The sequence below is a fragment of the Tyto alba genome, unplaced genomic scaffold (genome assembly GCF_018691265.1).
Source record: "Tyto alba isolate M040663 unplaced genomic scaffold, T.alba_DEE_v4.0 Super-Scaffold_16, whole genome shotgun sequence".
NCBI lineage: Eukaryota > Metazoa > Chordata > Aves > Strigiformes > Tytonidae > Tyto > Tyto alba.
In genome coordinates, this window is record NW_024881278.1 from 3,446,998 (window position 1) to 3,467,728 (window position 20,731).

A 20,731-nucleotide genomic window follows, 5' to 3' on the forward strand; every position below is an offset into this window, starting at 1 on the left:
AAATCCATTTATATTAAATTAAGTCCTGGGTATTTTCAGTGGTATTTTATCCATAACTCAAGTTATGGATAATATATAGGTCAAAATTCATTGGGAGAAATACTGTTTAGGGATACAGAGCATTCAATAAAATTAGGTAGTAATATTGTGCATTTCTGAAAGTGCAGGAATGTGAACAGAACTGTTAATTTAGAATATAATACAGAAGTCATAACATACGGACCTTACAATAAAGACTACCGAATTATTCAGTATCCTTTCTAACACCTTGGTGCCTTCTAGGTTATGCTGCTTTACACTAGAAAACGTCCCAACTACCTGCTCTGAAACACCGAAGCTCATTTTATCTGAAGTAAAGAGCATCTGCATTGTTCCTGCTTACTAATGCTACCTAGGGCACGCGGTTTCTTGGTTATTCCTTTATACACTGGCCCAGAATGTCTTGCACGAGAGGGAATACACGTGGCAGCAGTAAGATAAGACTGACTCGCAGGTGTCAGCGAACCATTCTGTAAAACAGCACGTCGAGGATCGACACAGCACACGGTCACCGCAATCGGACCTCCCACACCACTGCCTGCCTCGCAGGCGAACGCCGCCTTCCCCCGTGCTGGCTCGTCTGCTCGCCCCGGCCCTCCTCGGGCAAGTGACAGCGTTCACCTACCACGGACAGCCTCCACCGGCACGACACCGGGCGAAGTGTAATCAGTTCTTCCTCAGCTACAACACAGGTGCCCAGCCCAGGCAAGTTTGTCAAAGTGGGAAGAATAAAAAGCATACACAAAATTGAAGGGAGAGCATGACGGTCTGTGCAAGCCATCTTTGTCGTGTTTATGCCTGTCACAACTGCATCACAGCTTGAAGTATTACCAATTAGGTAACAATGCTTCCATAATGTTCTTAGAAATGTCTACCTTGACTGAAATTTAAACCCAGAAGAGATGCAAGTGCTAAAATAAATAAATAAATAAATAAATGGAATTTTGTACCATCCTCCTCCTCTCTCATTTTCATTTGTATCAAAAATGTTCTAACAAGAAAAAAAAACAAAAGGACTCAGAGGATACTGTCAAAAGACTCTGTCTAACACTGGCTTTACTTTCGACAGTTTTCTACTGAAAAAAATAACCTTACTACTGAAAAAAATGCAAAATATATTTTGACGCTTCCCATCTCTATCTCCTGCCCTTTTTTGGTCACTGATATATGAATATCAAAAACACATACCGTATTTCTAAAGCCTTAAGAATAAGATAAATGAATTAATTCTCCAGAACTATCAAAAATACAACTTGACAGTTATATATATATACATGTATCACCATTAAGTGTTCACTATTGTTGAAAATGGGATGAAAACTCAAAATAACATATCTGTACTCTCCAATTTAGAAAAAGAGGTTAAACAATATTTAAAACTACTTATCTGGATTTTTTTGTTTTTTTTTTTTTTTTTTTTGTGATAAAGAGATGCTTTGAATAAAATAGAGTCCAAGGAACTAGGGCCAAGAAGTGATCAGCTACATTTAGTACCTTACCAAAAGTCCCCTTTTCTTTTTGTCAGACCTCTGCATTTGGCTCTTACCTCTCCATAAAAGAGTAATAATACCTTCCTCATGAGGACCATGAGATGTTTTGAGATTCTTTCAGGGAACGTGCCAAATCATTGATTTTTTTTTTTTTTTTTTAAATAAATACACTTAAAATTTTAGGGACTCTTCCAGTTTAGATCAGCATAGAGCTGCTTCTTTCTCATTCCAGAGAGGAAGCTGCATAATAAGATTGCCATCCCATTGCAGTAGCACGATGGCATCTTGTTCTATACAGCTCACAGGCTTCACACAGTAGCTCAGTATAATCACAGAACCTTGGAAACGTAGTGCTCGTTCTTAGAGCAGAGCCACATTTAGAGAAACATAGTTTTGGAAAGCCCGTTTTCTGACTTCACAGGCTCTGTTAATGGCAAAGCTGAAACCAGCACCAACAAAATCCCATGCTATACAACAAATCCTCAAAGGTCTTAGAAAAATATCACTTAATTTTAAAGGAAATTTAAAATACACACCTAAAGTGAGAAACACTCCATTTTTTATAGCATATTGACCATTCCTTTATCTGTTTAAATGACTTTTACTATCAGAATGTTCCCAAGAAGAAAAGTTATTTAAAATACAACAGGTAGTTCATGCAGCAATACATGCTGCCAGCACGTGAGGTCCTTCTGGGGACAGCAGATGCATTCTGTGCTAAAACATAAGAAATGTGGTGACATTTCTAAGACTGTGAAGAGTACTCTTCCACAGGCCCTAGCCTATACACATGGCCTTTACCCTTTTTTATTGACATTCAACCCCATTCAGACACAGATTTTAAAACCTACAAGCTCTGCAACTGCTCTGAACTCTTGTAGAAGAGAGGTCATAACATTCCATCCAGCATCTGACACTCTGAATCCTGGATGTAAACAGTGCTTGAATAGACACTTATTTTTCAGAAACACTAATTACCTTAGTGCCACAAACATGCACTTTGTTAACAATCTGAACTTTGAGTTCATCATCCAGTCACAAAAATACAGCTCTGTAAAATTCCCTCCTTTACGGATATCTTCTCCTTGTCTGGGTACTCACACAGTATGATGAAGTCGTCTCGTTACTTCATTGCTGATAAATTAACTAGATCGAGCTCTTCAGTTTCTGCTGCAATGCACATTTTTCCAATCTGAGAGTCAGCCTGAGCCCTCTCCACTTTTCCAGCTGCCTTTCTGAAGTGAGGGTTCTGGACCAGGACACAGTAGCCCAGCACAGCCCTCTGTCACACAAACGAGAACTACAGTCTGTCTCCTTATTTGCATAACACCTTGCATTTAGCTGCAAGAAAACACACTTGATTGCTCGTAATTTATCAAGCAATCAAGTTCTGTCTCAGGGACTCAAGCTCATTGCTGTTTACCATTTTACCAATCTCTTCTCTAGCTCTGCTCTCTCTCAGGTCAATACAGTTCACAGATGAACTGAGATAGATGAAGTGTGAGGGAAAGATGGCTTGAGTACATGTAGCAAGGAGTCAGATTAATTGTAACAAACAAGATTTTTAAGCCATATGCTTTGGCAGCTGTGCAGAAGGTGAGGAAAACTCTCTCTGCCTTTAGAAAAAGCTCTTTTCAGTCCCTCACATTTCTTACCCTCCTCTCAAAAATCTGGTCTGCCACCCTGTTAGCTTTTAAGATCACCAAAGTAAAATACAATATACTCCCCTGTCACTCTTTGGACCTTTGTTAAACTTTGTAAAGTTTTAAGCAGTTCAAAGAAAGTAAGAAACAAAAACAAGCCCACCCACCCACCAAACCCGAAAAACCATGACATTCTAATACTCATGCAGTTGCAAATATATGCAGGCATATACCCTCACTATGATGAGAATCAAGAATTACTCTCATTAAAGGAATTTAATAACAATCAAATCTGTGAAGATTCCACTTGGAGAGAAAGATTTAGGAACTAAATTTAAGGACAGTAACATTTTAATCGTAAAACTTTTAAACAGCCTTTAAAAATTAAAATAAAAATCTTCTCACTGATTTAGGGATCTGAAAGTACAAGAATGCCTCTGAATACACAACACTAACAAAATCGGAAAGAACACCTACATAAAATACACTTCATGACTTAACCCATGACCACAAGGAAGAAGTAGGTGAAGTCTCCCAAGCGCAGCAGTTAAATGCCTTTTGAGCTATCTCCCATCCTTTCAACACTGCTATATGTTTGAAGAAACCATTTGGATCACATGAAAAAAAAGCACCTTTTGATTCACCTGGAGTACCCAAAGAGTAAAGATGCACAATTAACCATATCCAGAATAGCATTATTTAACACAGAATTCTCCCTCTTTTTTGTAAGCTTGGCTGTACTAAGCTAAACCTGGGGGGGCTGGGGGTGGAGGGCCTATAAATTCCGGGTTTTTTCATTCTTTGACCAAAAGAAGGACAAGGTGTGGCTGAACAGGAGGAGGAAAGGATTCTGTTAATACAAAGCAGACAAATGTTTGGGGAAAGAGGCGATATTCTAAACTAACCCACAGGGCTGGCTAGCGTGATGGATAGGATACTCCTTGGATCCCATAAACATCCTGTCAATGTTGAGACACTGCTGGAAAGGACAGCAGTATTCCTTAGAGTTGGTCCCCCCCCAGTCTAAATCACAGTAACTCACAATTTCCGCAGTTTGCTTAGCCCCAGATATTAGAACAATACTTGTAATTTTTTTTTTTTAGTAATTATTATTTTTGCCTCTGGAATGGATCACTACTTGTTGAGTGAAAAGCAAGGAGGCTCCAAACTCCTTGTTTGTCATTTCACCACCTACCTCTTTGAATCACACCACCTAAACCTGCACCAGTTATTGTCTGTGTGGGTTTCAAGGCCGAAGTATAAACGCCCACAGAACACTGAGTTTAGTAATCTTGCGCAGGCACAGATGTTTTTCTTACAGATACAAAGAAATAATTTAAAAAACAAAACAAAACAAAACAAAACCCCAACCAACCAACCAAAAAAACCTTATGTATTTATTTCCCACTCTTTCACCCCTTGAAGTACACATATCCTTCAGCAGCACTCCTCTTTGATAAACAAGGTTCTTCATAACAAAGACACCCATGTCTACATCAGCAAACCTCTACAACTTTGGGGTTTTTTTATGGAGTTCATCCCAGTCCAGGAAGTCTACCTGCAGTGTTGTGGACTGGAGTGAGAAACTAGATGTCCAAGGCTAAACAGGCAGTGCAACACTGAAATCCTTATAAAAAATGCCCCCTTCATTTTTTTAACAAGGCTCTGGAGTACTTTCATATTCAAATACTAAAATTGTTTTCAAGAGATTTACAGGAAGAAAATTCACATCTTCACACATTTACTCCTCAGCGTCAAATTTATTTGGTTGTAAATGTATCAGCATTGCCAAATGCAAAATGCAGAGACAGAGTGTTTTTTATACACAAAACTTTGGCTTCTACATTAGAACTTAAAATTCAGATTCAGTTTTAAGAAAATTTAGAAAATAAAAGCCACTACAGTGTGAGTCCTGTGTAAAAAGAAATGCTGAGAGCCACACTGCTGAATTTCTGCAGTATCCACACTATACTGTAAAGCAATTCCAAGATTTCACAGCTCTCCAGGTTTTTCCACAGTAAAATTTTGCTGTGTTTTTTTCTTTTCAAAAGAGTGCTTTTTCAGCAGGTTATTTTAAAATGCATTATTGCCACAGCTAATGCAAGCAACTTAAAACAGTTCTCCCAAAAACATGGTCCAGAAGCAACAGAAGACATACAACAGAGCACAGGCGCCTGGACGTGTATTGTCTAGTAATGGTCTCAATTTCCATTTTGTCTCATTTTCCATTTCGTTTTAATTGCTGGAATGCATTGGCATGCAGGGGCAGCTAAGAGGTTAGACCAAAACAAGAAGTGGCCTGTTCTTAACTAACCTTTTCCTCAGCATTTCACACAAGTTCAGTGAAGCTGCCCAACGCAGAGCTCTCTTTTTAGCTAAGAAGTGAGTGTCTGCTGCTGACAGCAGAAGAGAACAACTGCTTATGCCACAGTGCTGAAAATGAGACAGTCCTGCCTTAAGTTAAGGTCTGAGCTGTGGTTCAGATGACAGCCACTATCCCTAGCAAGTAAGATTCCTAGGGTTGACCACAGAACCCAAACATGACCTGCCTGCTTCCTTAGATGTTTTTCTTTTTTGTCTTAAGGCCTTCCAAATTTGTCAATATCTACAGTTTTTCCCAACCTCCCCATTCACTCTAAAGCTCTCATTATCTGCCATAAGTGCTTACCAGCCAGCCTTTTTTGGGGGGGCATTCCCCTTTTCTGAGAAGTGAATGGTATATAAAGAGGCATACTCTTTATATAACTAAACTTATTCTGGTATGTTTGCAACAGTATAAGACTATGTTCTGACAATTAGAAATATATTTAAATCAAGCCACTATGGAAAGCTCCTCAGTCACATGATTCACTCAGGTCTAATTCCTCACAAACTTCTAAATTAATTGATTTAATGGGAGCCTGCCTAACAGGGATTGGGGCAAAAAATTAGGAGTACCTATCAGCATGGCTTATGCGGTGCAGACCAACTGCTTAACCCTGCACATGTGTGTACAAACCTCATAAAAAAAATTCTCAAACAAGTGTTTACAGTAGCATCAAGAATATTTCAGAAAAAAATAAATTTTCCAAATTCTCTAAGTGAGCAGACTTCTACAGAAGCCAGTATAAACTTAAAGTTCATTAATTCCCAAAAATAAATGTGATACAAGATATTATATAGTCAATAAACTCAATGTAATAAATAGACCATTTATTTCATATAAATGATGTATTTTTTTATGTTGTACAGAAAAAATAGAAAGCATTTACTATGGTCATAATGTTAAAAGACAACTTAATCAGACTAATACTAACACAAAATCAGCAGGAAAATCCAACGTGATAAATGTTTATATGTAATGGAGTAGCTACCAAATTCCTCCCAAAATAGAAAACAAACCAACAACTAATAACAAAACCATCTAATTTCGTCACCTGCTCAAATGCTAATGCTACTAATCACACTTGCCTCTTTCATTAGTAGAGCTGAATCATCTGAACCTAAATTAAGGGCCTTTCTTTCCACTATAAGTATCCTGAATTTGATGGCATGAACATCACTCCATTGAAAAACAGAAAGATAATTAACCCATCTCATCCTCAGAACAAATACTTGTAGTCCTGAGAAGGCAAATTATTTCTACACTCAGCAGCAACACAGAGCCATTGGAACAGATCTGCACTTTTGAATTGATCACCAAAGTAATCTGGACTCATCACATAGCTTCTAATAGGACTGGGATTGGTTTTTGTGTGCCACCACTGTAAAGTAACTCTATTAGCTTCACTTGCTGACCAAAATGAGACACAGGTGCCACTTGAAATGCCTGGAAAAATAAAAGCAATTTCAACAGCTAAGTGTTAAAATAAAAAGGTATGGTTTTACTCATAGTCCACAAGGAAATTCATACAGCAACAACAGAAGCTCATCTATACACATACCTAGAAAAAGCATGATTTGAATAGTAAACCAAAATGCAGAGCTGTCATAACTGGAAGTCAGCCAAAACTTAAGTGTTAAAAAAATAATGAACTACATATACAGAACTATGAACTTTGCTGAATAAATTGTTCTTTCCTTCTAGTGATGGAAAATCTGGTGCTCACGTTATCAATTTTATAACAGGAAAGGCAAAAGGCAAGGCATGGACTTCCTCAAGGGATGATTTCAGGAGGGAACGTGCCCATAATGCTGTTAGTTTTACAGCAGCAATCTGACTCATCAAAAGATGCTATAAATGACACTTTATGTTCACTTACACATATTATTCAGTATCTAACAGTAACCTTTTGCTGTTGACCTGTCAAATGAACTTGATTTCATAATACGAGCATGTGAAGAACCTTTCCCTAGAACTTTTCCTGTTTTGTCTCATTTCAATAATAAACCCTAACCATATATAAAATTGTCTAAAAATGTGGAATATGTGAGTTTGATATTTAGTCAAGCAGAAATGTTAGAGGCATTCAAGATTTATTTTTAGTATAATGTCAAGCATCCCCAAGCCATATCCTCCCCAGGTAGTAATAGAAAATGAATTGGACTCTGATGAAAGCAATGGTTTGTGTAATGGTTGTCAAGATCTCTCCTGAATTGCTATAGCATTTGATGTATGCATACAACGTATCTTGATTTAACCAGCAGTGACCTTATTAAGCTTAATTGCTTTATTCTGTGGCTTTCAACTGAAGACATTGTTAAAACAAAGGCTACTTCATGGAATAATAATAAATTAAAAAAAAAATCACAAATATGTAGCACTTGCAAAACATCTCAAGTACTTTCTGATTTACTTAAACCCAAATTTTCTCTTTATAGTCTTGTAAAATCTGACACCTTGTATAATTACAGCAATACGCTCTACAGGAAAGGGATTTGTCAGGTCTATCAAAACCCCAGCATCTTCAATATGCTCTTTGGGCAATTAATACCAAACTTAATTTCTACTGTTGTTTAATCTGTAGCTGACAGACAATGCATCTTTTAAGTCAGTGAGCAGTGCTCCTCCCTTTTAGGTACACCCGTATGAGGTATATGTGTCAATTATTCTATTTTAAATCATGGGTAATTTTGACATTTAGAACTTCAGTTTCTCCTTATTAGCATCTTTCTAGGCCTTAGTGCTCTAAAAGATCTCAAGCAGAAGTGATTCCTGCACTTTAAAGTGACAGAAGGACATAAAATTTAATTGAAATTAAAATCCTAAGAAGAATTCAGGTGGGATAAACAACAAATAACCTTAAGTGAGAATCGTTCCTGTTATGAATGTAAGAGTTTGGGGATCCCTGGACATAAAACAACTGTAAAACTCTAAGACTGAATTATTAAGTACAAATATTGTAGAAAAGGCAAGACAAACTTCCAAACCAGATTCACATCAGCAGTCTTTCATTTTTAAGTGCAAGGAAAAGTTTTGGAAATAACACAAGCTAGTACCTCAAAAAAAAATAAAACAAGCTACAAATATCAGCTGCTCCATGACCATGTCCTGAGGACACAGTTGGCCGTTTCCAAACAATGACACAGACTCAGACCTTGTACTAATAAAATGTAATGAAAGGTCAAGATCACATTTTTGTAATAGCTTCTAAATCTCTGTGTGTTTGAAATAATTCCTTCTATGGTCAGGTACTTTAGTTCAAACTTTATTAAAGTTTTGACGTGACTTAATAGGAGTTTGTTCAAAATATACAGATATTTTAAAAACTAATAAGCTGTGAGGAACATAAATGTTACTTTAAAATCTAAAATTAGGAAAGCGGACATTAAGACATTGTAATTTGCAGGGTTTAGTTCTGACTGGTTTTCCAGATTTCTGAGAAAAGAGGAGTGAGTCTCATTGCTGGCTTCAAGTTTCAGACAAAGCTAAGGTGATCTTCTTTGGCAATTGTTCCAGTGGTCTAAAATGCATTAATATCAAGAAGCTGCATTCATTATTTGGCAGTTGAAAGTAGGTTAAAAGTATTTGTTGAAAGTTTAAATTAATTACAAATTTCTTGGTACCCTGGATAAAGTCTACAAACTACAGTCACCATGAAAATACAGGGGTTTTTACACTTTTTAGGTGAGATTGTCATTGTGCGATGTAATGCATGGCACTCATCAGAAAATTTTTATATCTCCCTTAGAAGCCATAATGCTGCTCAGATTTCATCCTAGCACCCACATGACACTCTCGAGACAGCAGGTTTTGCATCCCCCTCTTTAAACAAGAAAAGATAATATGGAATTAAAAGCAAGAAACGTAGACCTAATATCTGCATTTAATCAGTACACTCCCTCCTTCCTTCCTTCCTTGTACATATCCTTTTTCTTGTTTTTATCATCCTTTACCTCCCCTGTTACCCTGCTCACTCACATGTTGGCTCACGCCCTAAATCAAGTCTCAGCCAGGAGGCCGGGGAATGCAGGCACAGCATTATCAGCTGGTTGGAATGGCAATCAGCCATCACATTTCTGACCACCCAGCCCCAGTGGCTGTGGAAAATCCAAACCCTGGGTAGCAGAGATTTGTAGGTGCAGATCTTCTTTCTTCCTCTATTCTGTGCCACAACTTGAGCTCAAGTAAAGGCAGCAGCAGGGCAGCTGTAACCTGCCCTAGCTAATGTCCAGCTGGAGCAGACTGCAGCTCCCTCAGAGCTTCAGTGTTAATGCTTGGTTGGTTTAATTTTATTTTGCTGCCAAGATTTCAGGTTCAAGTCACAGAAAAAGCAGAAAGTAGCAGAACATACTAATTGTCTTTGATGAAGGCTTCTTGTCTGATTCCTCCCAGTCATTAGCAGGAACAGAAACGCATGTGATGCTCATGGTGTGCACCTCAACGTTACTGTGCAAAAAGCAGATCTAGGAATCGGAATGACATTTAATGGACGGGGAAAAAATAATCATAAACTGTCTGGCCTAAATACTGTTGTATAGGCTCAACTTGCCTATTTTCTCCACTCTCAAACACTCTACCTGTTGTATGCAGAAACACCACTCATCATCAATTGTTCAGAAAAAACAAAGCCCCTTTGGGCTAGCTGGGACTCCCTGGGTCTGGGTGACAGTTGATGTTTAGCCAGACTGTTCTGGAGTCACGGATAGACACTTGCCATTTCCCATCTTCCTTCCCCCTCCCCCAAAGACTGAGAATAGCAAGACTTGTCTTAATCACACACTTAGTGATGCTAATTATTTATCTATATCCAGGGGTTGAAAACAGTGATAACAAGGCATCCCAGAGCTAACAGTTATGTTACACACCCCTAATCACCAATAACACCCAGTATTAACTCATTAATAAACAACTGGGCATTTTGCTTTAGATGAGATTGCCACAGTTCTAAACACAATGTATCACAAGGCAAGGCTAAAAATAAAATGCTGCCTATAATTTGGAAAGCTAGAAGCCCTCTTTCCAGCAAGACAGCTGTCCAAATATGGACAGCCATGTTTGAGATATACCAGGTTATCAGCTATTTATAGCTTTAATTTCCTAGAGATTCGAGAGGAAAAGCAACCGGTTCTGAATTTTAAATTATCATTATTGTTACTCCATTATCATAGGTAGGTGGCAGAGTAAGCATTTCTTGTAAATTTGTTTCAGCCAGATTTCTTTTTAAATGGCTGTTGTGCCACTGCCCAGAAGCTCTAAAAGCAACAGAGACAGGATAAAAAGGATTGTGCAAGTAACGGGACCAAGGATAAAAAATAAATGTCACCAATCCTTTAGCTGATAAGTTCATAGTTAACCATGAACAGAAGATGGGGATGCAAAAAACATGGCATCACAGTCTCTTTCACTAATCACTGTCTCAGAGATACCACGAGATCTGCATGTATGTTTCTACTAATCAAATATTAAAACAACTCTGTTGACATCGTGCTATGTCTCCTGTCACATCAGTCATGATGGAATTAACAGTTGTTGTCTCTTTGGGGTAAAATGAGACTGCGTGAGACATCTGAGATAGCACTCTGAACTGTTTTATCAGATAAACCTAACATATTCATTACTGTGGTATTCAGTTTACATTACTTGAGAACGATGTCCCTAAAATGTCTTTCTGAATATTGATGTATTGCCTGTTTAAAAAATGGGGCAAAAGAGAGGGGTGGGAGAGTGTTCCAAGCCAGCAGGCTGTACAGATCCTCCTGCTGGATGCATTTTGGCTTGTTCATCTACTTGTAATACATATGAAAATTTCTGGAGGAAGGGCATCTCAATTTTTGTATTGCTCCACATGGATGATTTCACACAGTATTCCAAAAGGGATAAAAATAAAAATGTTGGTATGTAACCTATTTGTCCAGTATGGAGACAAAAAGGAGAGCCAGTCTGCCAGTCAAGAGCGCTGTTATGGCCTGCTGGAGTACACAGCCAGTTTTGAACACTTATTTGACATCTCATAATAAACAGCAGGCTTTACAGCATGCTGAAGGGTTCAATTTATACAGATTTTTCTGGACCAACTGGAGACACCAGAGTCAGGGGACTTACTTTCTCTAAATTCCTAACATTGAGATGCAATTCAGCGTTGAACAGCAGGAAACAAAAGGGGGAGCTGATACCTCTCCAAGCCTCCTCATCGCTGTTCTTTATTGTCACCTGCTGCTGGGACCTTCACTTCTACTGAGGAGAGAAGGGACACAGGTAGTACGAGCCAAGAATATGCATACCTTTGCCCTCATGCTGAGACAGGTACATAATGGAACATGCTTTCTTTTCTCTCCCTGGAAAGGTGAGAGTATGCACATCATGCTAGAATATGAAAACATTAATGATTCTGGAAAACCATTAGGGGAGAAAGACATGAAACAGATGCGCAGGGAAGTGCACAAGAGTTGAAAAGAGGAAGAGGGAACTAACAGAAAAAATGCAGAAGGCAAGGATGGAAGTCTGACACTGATGTGGGCTTTGACAGAATGCCAAAGTGCCCAAGCAGGCCAATAGGTCTAAAATTAAAAGGGAAGGTGGCAGCATTTTCACAATGCTAGAAAAGAACAGTAGGTAGTTCGGAATAGCTGGAATGGAAACGGTTTGGGATAGCACAAGCAAGGCTATTTTTAGAGATTATTCCAAGTATGAAGCTGGGTTTCTGCAATAAGGCTGGAAAGGAAGGAACAGGGTGGAATATGCACTAAGAAACATCAACAAAACAAAACACTGGTGTCTATGTGTGGGGGGTAAAGGAAGAAAGAAGGGACAAGAACAGTGCCAACATTCCGGGCAACAGCAGAGTGGGGTTATTTATTGTGACAGCTCAGGAGCAGGGATGGCAGGGCTCCCGGAGACAAGGAGTTCAGCATTTCCCTGTGCTGCAGACAAACCACGGGCTGCATGGGCAAAATGCCTGGGAAGGTGAAAGGACTGATCCTGGATGAAAGGGTGGAGTTCAAAGGCAGAGGAGTCTGTTTGGATGCTATCAGATGCAATGGAAATCAACAGATGCAACTTGTTACACTATAAAAACTGATAAAGGGACCCTAGCAGAGACAGAAAGAAAATGTTTTGCCATTTGCACTGGCTGCATGCACTGAAGTGTTTTGTGGTGCTTAACTAACGCTGTCACTATCCGGTCTGGCCTCCTACAACTCAGTATCAAGGTGGCACACACACTCATCAAGTACAGTGCCCATCAAAATCAAGAGCAGCATCACACACAAAGCACAGCGGGCCCCGTAGAAAGCGAGGGTAACATTTCTACATGTACAAAACCAGCTTTGCTTCATTAATCACCATTAAGCATTTCCAGCATAATAATTACCATTGCAAAGAATAAAAACTTGGGCCCAGCAGGCTCTTCCCATAAGAAAACTGGTCAGCTAGTTCAGTCTGCTTTTCTTCCTGTCACATACCTATTAAATGCTGCAGACTGTTTAATGTGATAAAAATGTCTAGACTGTTTTTTTGACTGAAAGCTCGAAGAAGAGAGTTCTTTGCCCTTGGCTAGCAAACTTCTTTGCTCTTTTATTGGGAAGCACAACAGTGTGCATGCTGTACTCCTGCAGACCACACTTTCTGCATACATACAATAAATGAATTTGTGGTATCTTTATAAATCTTCTGAGACCTTAGAGATGAGCTCAGGGAAATGTGAAGGATATACACACAGTATATACACACACAATACTCTAATAGGTTGCATTGCAAGGAAAAATCCAGAGCTTATACTCACAGTGCAGATGTTGTTGAGGAAAAGAAGATGACAGAGCACCTCTCATAGTCCAGTGAACATAAGCAGAAAAATAATTGAAGAATCTCTGTTATGATTGATAAAGAGCAAGATGCTTTGCTGCATCAGGCAGTGAAGGTAGAGTTTAGGCAAGAAATCCTAGTGGGCACATTATAAAAAGTGTTATGATATGAATCAGTGCATTGAATGCATTGTGGTCCCTAGTTGCCCTCAGTCTTTAGCAGCTGCTTATTTTTGTATAACAAAACTTCTGACATAATCACTCTAAACTTAGATGCAAGTACACAACTTATACTAAAAATATCTCTGGCAGTGAAATTACCCAGCTCAATCGGTACACACCCTTCAGTCCTTTCTTTTTAGGCTCTATAAATCTGCATCTGTGGAGTGGGTCATGGTCAAGGAACAGGTGCATCTGATTCTTGTCAGCATGTGCGACTTGCATGCTGGAAACTAAGCTGCATACCACGGAAAAAGTTTGAGAAGAAACACTATCCCTGGACGCCACTCATTGTAGCTGACTCCCACAGGAAATGCAACTTGCCAAAAGAATTCATGGACAACACGATGTGACAGAAACATCACTCTGGCACAGTCACAGCTGGATTGTCAAATCATGCAACATCCCATCTTCCTGTACCCCGTTTGCTCCCAGAGCAGTCTTAACATCCTGAGGATAACTTTTTGTTTAAATTGCTCTTCGTCCTCATCCAAGACCCTAACTAACTCTTGTTCTCTGTAATCGGATGATAAAGAGCACTGCCAGTCAGAGGAGTCGAAGAAGAGACAACTGACCATGCCACAGGAAAACCACTGAGGGCTTGGGAATATCTATGGGAAGGTTGTTGCGAGGGAAGAAAATGGCAGCTTTTACACATTAGAAAAAACTGTGGGCAGAAAGATCTGTAAAGGTACTGGCCCACCACTGCACACTTTTGTTTTCCATTCTCCATAAGATACCAGTTCTTTGTGATCAAGTCACAATGTTCTCCTCTGATAAAAGTAAGAATGGGGTTTTTCAACATCACCAGGGAAGGTGGTTTTATTGTTTTTGAAGCACTTAGATAACTATACAACTACACTGTTCAATGGAGAACAGACCAAGCAAGGTGCCCATGTCTAAAATGAGTCTTCTGTGAAATAACCACGCATACAAGTTGAAAGCTTGGGTCAGGGAGATGGCATGTCGGGGTTTTTCTGTTTGCTTTCCGTCTTAAAATGAATATTAATATAGGTTTTATGTCAATAAATCTTTCCTTTTGTCAGCACACTCTCCTGAAACCTTTGTTTCTGTACTTTTCCCATCCATGTCAGAGGGTGTTTTGCATAATCATGGCACTGTTGAATTAAATTCCTTCTTTGCTCCACGTATGCACAGTTTCTTTGGGCATCTGAGTGAAATGGCACACGTAGGGCTAAAGGGAATAGGTCCTGTTGGCGCTTCTCTGGAAAGGCCCATATCATCCTGAGTAACATCAAGACTGGTCTGGAAATTTTTTTATGCTGAGCAGCTGGCAGAAGCCTCCTGAAGGCAGGCACCCAGGCTGTGCTTACTGAGATACCAGGTTGTTGGCAAGGTTTTTTTGGATGGGAGACAAAAGCAGCACCGGGAATAGAGAGGCTACTGCTTCTTCTGAAACAGAAGTGGCTGGCACAGAAGCAGAAAGAGCAGATTTTATATAGTTACAGCTTTCCTTTCCAAAGTTGCATTTCTACTGTTTTCTCCAAAATCTCAATAGCATGGGCTAGTTAAGGGTTAATCAATGGCACTGTTCGCTGCAGTATGCAAGCTAACATGCACAAAGATTTGTGTGTAAGAAAGTATGAACTAACTGTGCCCACCTCAGACAATCTTTGATTAACCACACTAAGGGCACAGATACCTATTAGCTTTGTAAACAGGCAGAGCAGTGGACACCACTGTCCCCAAGTTAACAGTTACTGGTGTGTGCTGGATTCAACCACTTATCAGAGGTAACCAGAGGAACCTGATGGCAGAAACCCCAGGAAAACGCAACACACAGCTGCTTGTTCAGAGTGCCAGCAAAAAAACGAGCCCTTTGGAGTGATTTGGAATGATAAAAGGAGCCAATCCAACACTCTCTCACTGAAAAGCATGGTCCTAAACCCTCACTTCTGCTTCCTTTTGGACAGATCTCATTCCTGCTAGCCCGAGAGATCCCAGCCAGTTCATCTCTGTATGGTGGTGGAAAGCTTTTAATTTGTTATTTTCTGCTAGCTTTGAGCGCTGTATCCTGGTCATACAGGAGTCCCAATCAGAACCAGCATAAAGGAAAAAGACTGGCAGTGTGTGGCTGAGAGAAGCAAGAGCAGTTACCAGTTCTCAATAAAGTTTGCTACATTTCTGTAAATTTTACAACAGCCTGCAAACACTGCTCTAAGTAGTAATTTACCTGTTTCCAAAGGTATTTAAGAACTTGCTTAATGCAATGTAAAACAGCAAACCCACAGTCCACAGCTACTGCAACTGTAGCTGGTAAATTGAAACATATTTTCAACACCTTTTTTTTTTTTCTTTTAAGATAAATTCTATGTGAACATAAAGAAACAGATAGCAGAGCTATCAAGCTGAACAAAGAGGGACATAATTTATTCTTAGCTTGTTTTTGAAGCTATGGTTAAAGAAGAACCTGATTTTAAAGTTCAAGATGGCAATACTTGAAAATCAGGTTGAATATAAGATCATGCAGGTGCTGGATGTGATAAGCAGAGAAACTGCACTTTCCGTCGGAAATTCAAATTCACACACAAGATAAGAAGGAATAAGTTACTCAAGCAAACCCATCACTGTGGCAGAACTATCAGATCTAGGAAACAAAGGCCATTCTTTTCAAGCGTCTATAACAGACAGTACTCTGTTACAATTAAAGAAATCAGACTTCCTTTTGCTTTCAGACTGGATGCCGATAGGCACAAAGTAACGTCGTTTCTATCCAAATCTGCCATTCTTAAAGGTGTGGCTTTGGTTTGGAGCAGAAGTAAGAAACCAGGATAAAAACTGTAACAAGAACCAAAGCTAACAAAAAGGCACAACTATAAAGAAGAGCTCCAGCCATGCTACCCGAACCCTGGTGACTGCAGTCTCTGCTATGTGCCACAAATTGAAGTTGAGGAACACAGAGTCTAATCAGCAGCACTACACTGCAGAGCAAAGCCACCCACTCTGTAATCATACCTGCATGCCCCCACAGGCCTGCTTTAGAGATGACATGCCATAAGACCAGTTTACTCAATACAGTTTATAAAAATATTCTTGAAAAATGCGTTCTACATCTTTAAAATTTCACTCTAGTGTTACAAAAGAAAAAAAAAAAATTACACATGGGCATTAGGAGAGATCCCTTTTGTCCTGGATTCCTGGAGAATGTGATACCTCAACCCACCACTTTGTTCACACAAAAAAACCTTTTGACGTGAACTAAGTGATGTTTCCAACTGGAACTAGGTGGTATCTCTCAGTGGTAACACTGGTTGAAGATCAAGTATACCTGATACACAAGCTGGTAACAGAAACAGCAGCTCAGATTACAGTAGCACATGAAGGTTTTATTCAAGTCTTCAGTGAGCACATTTGTTCTGTGCAGTGTAATATGTAGATGGTACTAGTCAGCTGGCTAGTTACTAGCCAGCTCTGAGCTGGCAGTGTTTTGCCATACTTTCTGGTGGGCTAGAAGCAACTTTGCTGTGCAGGTTAAATTAAGTCTGCTGCTCAGCCACTCAGAGCTCCACGTTACTACAGCTTAGGTTGCTTCCAGCTCATTTAGTGTTTGCCCAGGAATCTTGGGGATTTCTACCCATTATGGTATGTCAGGCAAACATACGTTCTGCTGCAACACCAGCATGAATGGTGTTTCGCAGTATCTTTACAGTCACTCACAACAGGCTGGCTGAGAGCCTTAAAAACAATTATCAAAAAAAAAAAAAATCACAGAGCAAGCAGAGATGGTTTTAAACTGCACTAATATTCTCAAAGATTCTTCAGTAACACTTGTCTTTGTTCAGAATAACAGCCTGGTTACTGAATCCTCCATAAATTACTCTGTGTTAGCAGAATTGTTGTAATACTCATTTTCACAACGTATAAACAGCACCTGCTCCTATGTACCATATCACGATGGTGAAAACGCAGGTCCCTGTAACAGATTTCTGTCTTTCAACTATGAGCCCCTCCAGGCAGGTGCACTACAAGGTAAGATTACTTCAGCAAAGCGCAGGTGAAATCCAAACCCTAGGTTTGTACTCTAGCCTTTAAAATTTAAAGTTTACTTCAATAAAACCATTGTTTAAGGATTAAGTTGAAACTGAAACTCAGGAATTTTTCCCCCACTGACTCCAACCTGTGTTCAGCTTACATATCACTTCTGAGGAAGGACCCAGGAGAACCTCATAGGGCATTTGCAAGCAATATTTCAATGTAAGCAATCCGCTTGCTAGATTCAGGTGACCTAGCTCAAGAACATCTTGAATGACACGTCAAACCTATTTTTTTCTTATTCTGTAAAAGACATAAGCAAATAATTATATATAGTAACAGTCAACATACAGAGATGAAATAAAACTGCTCAGTCAACTTCAGGGAAGAGGCCAGTGCCTCTGTTATAAACAATAAGACAGAGAAGTGGGATGGTGGGACACGTGGGTCACGCAAGGGATGCGAGTCCTGATCACTCTGCTGACAGAGGATCAGCTATTATCACCCTGTGTGAGCCATTCAAGTTTCGTTACAATTTTCACAACATTTTCTGCTTCTCCCAAAGCCCTTGACAGCACATCTTCCACAAGGTTGCAAATAAAACTTGAAAATCTGACTTGATTGTCTCTGTAATATCCTTAAGATCAGAGAGTAAGTAAATGAATGTAAACACACACACATGCACAAATTTTAGTTACTCCTTTTGGATACTTCTTGAGCAGTTTGCATGGTTTCATACATCTCTGGTTGCATGAAGAGTTTGAAGCTCTAGCAGTAACAGATGTTTCTCATCAATATATACTCTGAGACACCTTGCATGTCTCGAGTGATACAAGCCATCTGAAACACTAGTAGTATTCTATTTTATTCATCTTGTGAAGGAGGAAGAGCTAAAAAAGTTGTTTGCCAAACATTTGAGACGAGTGCAGAATTAATATCACAGAATACATTTTATAGGTTTTAAATAAATAAATAAAAAGGAATCCAGACCTAGTCAGAAGGACAGAGGAACGCTGGATCCATAATCACTAACATGGAAAACCTCCAGGTAAAGATGAGCCAATATCATTTGCTTGGGCCATGAAAATTTGCTCAGCCCTTAATTATGCATCATTTATAAAGGTCTTTGCACAGTTTCAATCTAAATACAGTCAATAAATATTTTTTTAAAATAGTGTTCTGATGCTGAACCGAAGTATGACAAGAAAACGTAGTTGTAAAAGGTCACAGAGACTGAAAATCCAGTGGACATATATCTTGATGAAGAACCTGATGATCTGGTGTAACTTTTGATTTTCCTCCCAAGGCAGTCCCACCTGCTTAATGAAATGCCTTCCTAGCAAGTCTTACGAAATTGCATTGCCTGTTTCATGTAGGATGAATCTAATAGCATGTTACCTCAAAACATACAGAACCTAGAGATTCAATTTCTGCCAAACCCAGTCATGGGGCTATTTTCTTGTACATAACCAGTAAAGAATAAGCAACAAGAACAGATCTTAGTAATATTAACCAGATAAGAAGGAGAAAACCAGAACAGTGAGGAATATTGGTAGAATGACCTGAAAGTGATAGTACTTAAGGAAGGCTTCTGTGCATTGTGGACAACATCAGGACAAACTCGACCAAAGCAATTAATAACATGAGTATGGTCTTGGATACATTACACAGCCACCCCATTTTCACATCAGAGAATCGTTTCTTTGCATCTTACATAAGAAAAATGTTTCAGGATTAGAGAACGTAGTGTAGTTAACAGGCACTAAGAAATACTACATTATTTTTTTAAAAGATTAGCAAGGTGATCTTATGTAACATCTCCTTTTCACCTTGTTTTTTCTTCCTGATGATAAATTCTTGTTGCATACACCTGATGCGTACACTTTATATATATAGTGCCATATTTAATACTACCTCTCAGTGAGAAGGGAGAAAAGTTAGTTAACTTGTTTCATTTCCTACTCTCATGTAACATAACATTCTTCTGCTTTGTAGCAATACATAGTGACAAAATCTGTGCCTAAGTCTTACCTTATTTATTGAAAACCAGTGAAATAGATTTCTGATGGGCAGAAAATGGCAATAAATGGTAAAGCCAAAAATAAAAAAATAAATTGAAGACAAAATATTAACAATGCCAGTGAATTCATGAAGACATTTTCTCCACCCAAACCCTATAACAAATAGAACAATTTTACATTTTTCACAGACCACTAATCTTATTTTTTAACATATGTTGACAAACAAATCAGCTTGTTTGAAGGTAAAATTTATGTATACAGCAGGAGAAATCAATGATCTTAAATCAAAAAGGACCATTTGGTATTTTTACCTTGATTACCAGCATATTGTACATACATTCAACTCTTCCTCTAAGAAAAAAAAAAAAAAAGGAAGGATGAAGAGGTAGAGGGAAAAAACTCCTCTTCAAGTCTCTTCAGGATTTAAAAATCAAATTCTAGTACAGTAATAAACTTGACTATATACAGCATTGTTCATCAGATGGTTGGAAAGCTCCTCAGAAAACCAGACCCCTCTCACATTCAAGAAAAAGGATATGACTGGCAGAAAACAGAGGTATCTATGAGAATAATTGTATTTATCATCCAACAGATGTGCAGTGGTACTAATTTTATATACCAGAGGGTCTGTTTTCACCAGAACACCTAATCTGACATTGTACAACTACTACATTTGTGCTTTCAGTTAAGCACCTGTACATATCCAAATAGTCAGCTGGGAGAAGTTTGTTCATTTAGATACTTCACCTACAGGTTTGAAGACCACGGACTACACTTCCACAGAAGCAAAGGAATATAACAATAATACTACTACTAAGTTCAGTGAGATGACCAGAATCACCTCTGAGACTCAGCTAACTCACACCCTTCTGTAAACTCCAGTGAGTCATTACTTGCACTACTACATGTTTAAATACGCTTACAAATCTGGTCCAAGTAATGCATGAAGTCAAAACCACATCGAAGCACAGGTAAGACCCTGAAAGTCTGGCTCCCCTGAAGGCACTGAGGACATTGCTGTTTTCTTCCTGGCCTCAAAATTCTACTTGGATCTCCCAGTCCACTCCTCTGAATATCACAGATACAAATAATTTTCTTAGGATTACTGATTTCTTCATAAGGTCAACTTTCCAAATGTCATACGCTGCCACAGTATTTACCAAAT

The 20,731-nt window shown here is 39.0% G+C and overlaps 1 protein-coding gene across 7 annotated transcripts in view; it reads right to left on the reverse strand.

Moving 5' to 3' along the window:
* The window catches only part of PLCB4 (phospholipase C beta 4), a 214,192-nt gene that overhangs the window by 95,428 nt on the left and 98,033 nt on the right, over positions 1–20,731 (reverse strand). Inside the window, exon 1 of one of the 7 annotated variants that reach the window (XM_042789625.1) lies at positions 2,631–2,648. The exons of the other annotated variants lie outside the window; for them this stretch is intronic. The gene's annotated coding sequence lies outside the window, so the exon portion shown is untranslated. Of the gene's footprint in view, positions 1–2,630; positions 2,649–20,731 lie in introns of those variants that run through there. 7 annotated transcript variants of the gene reach the window in all.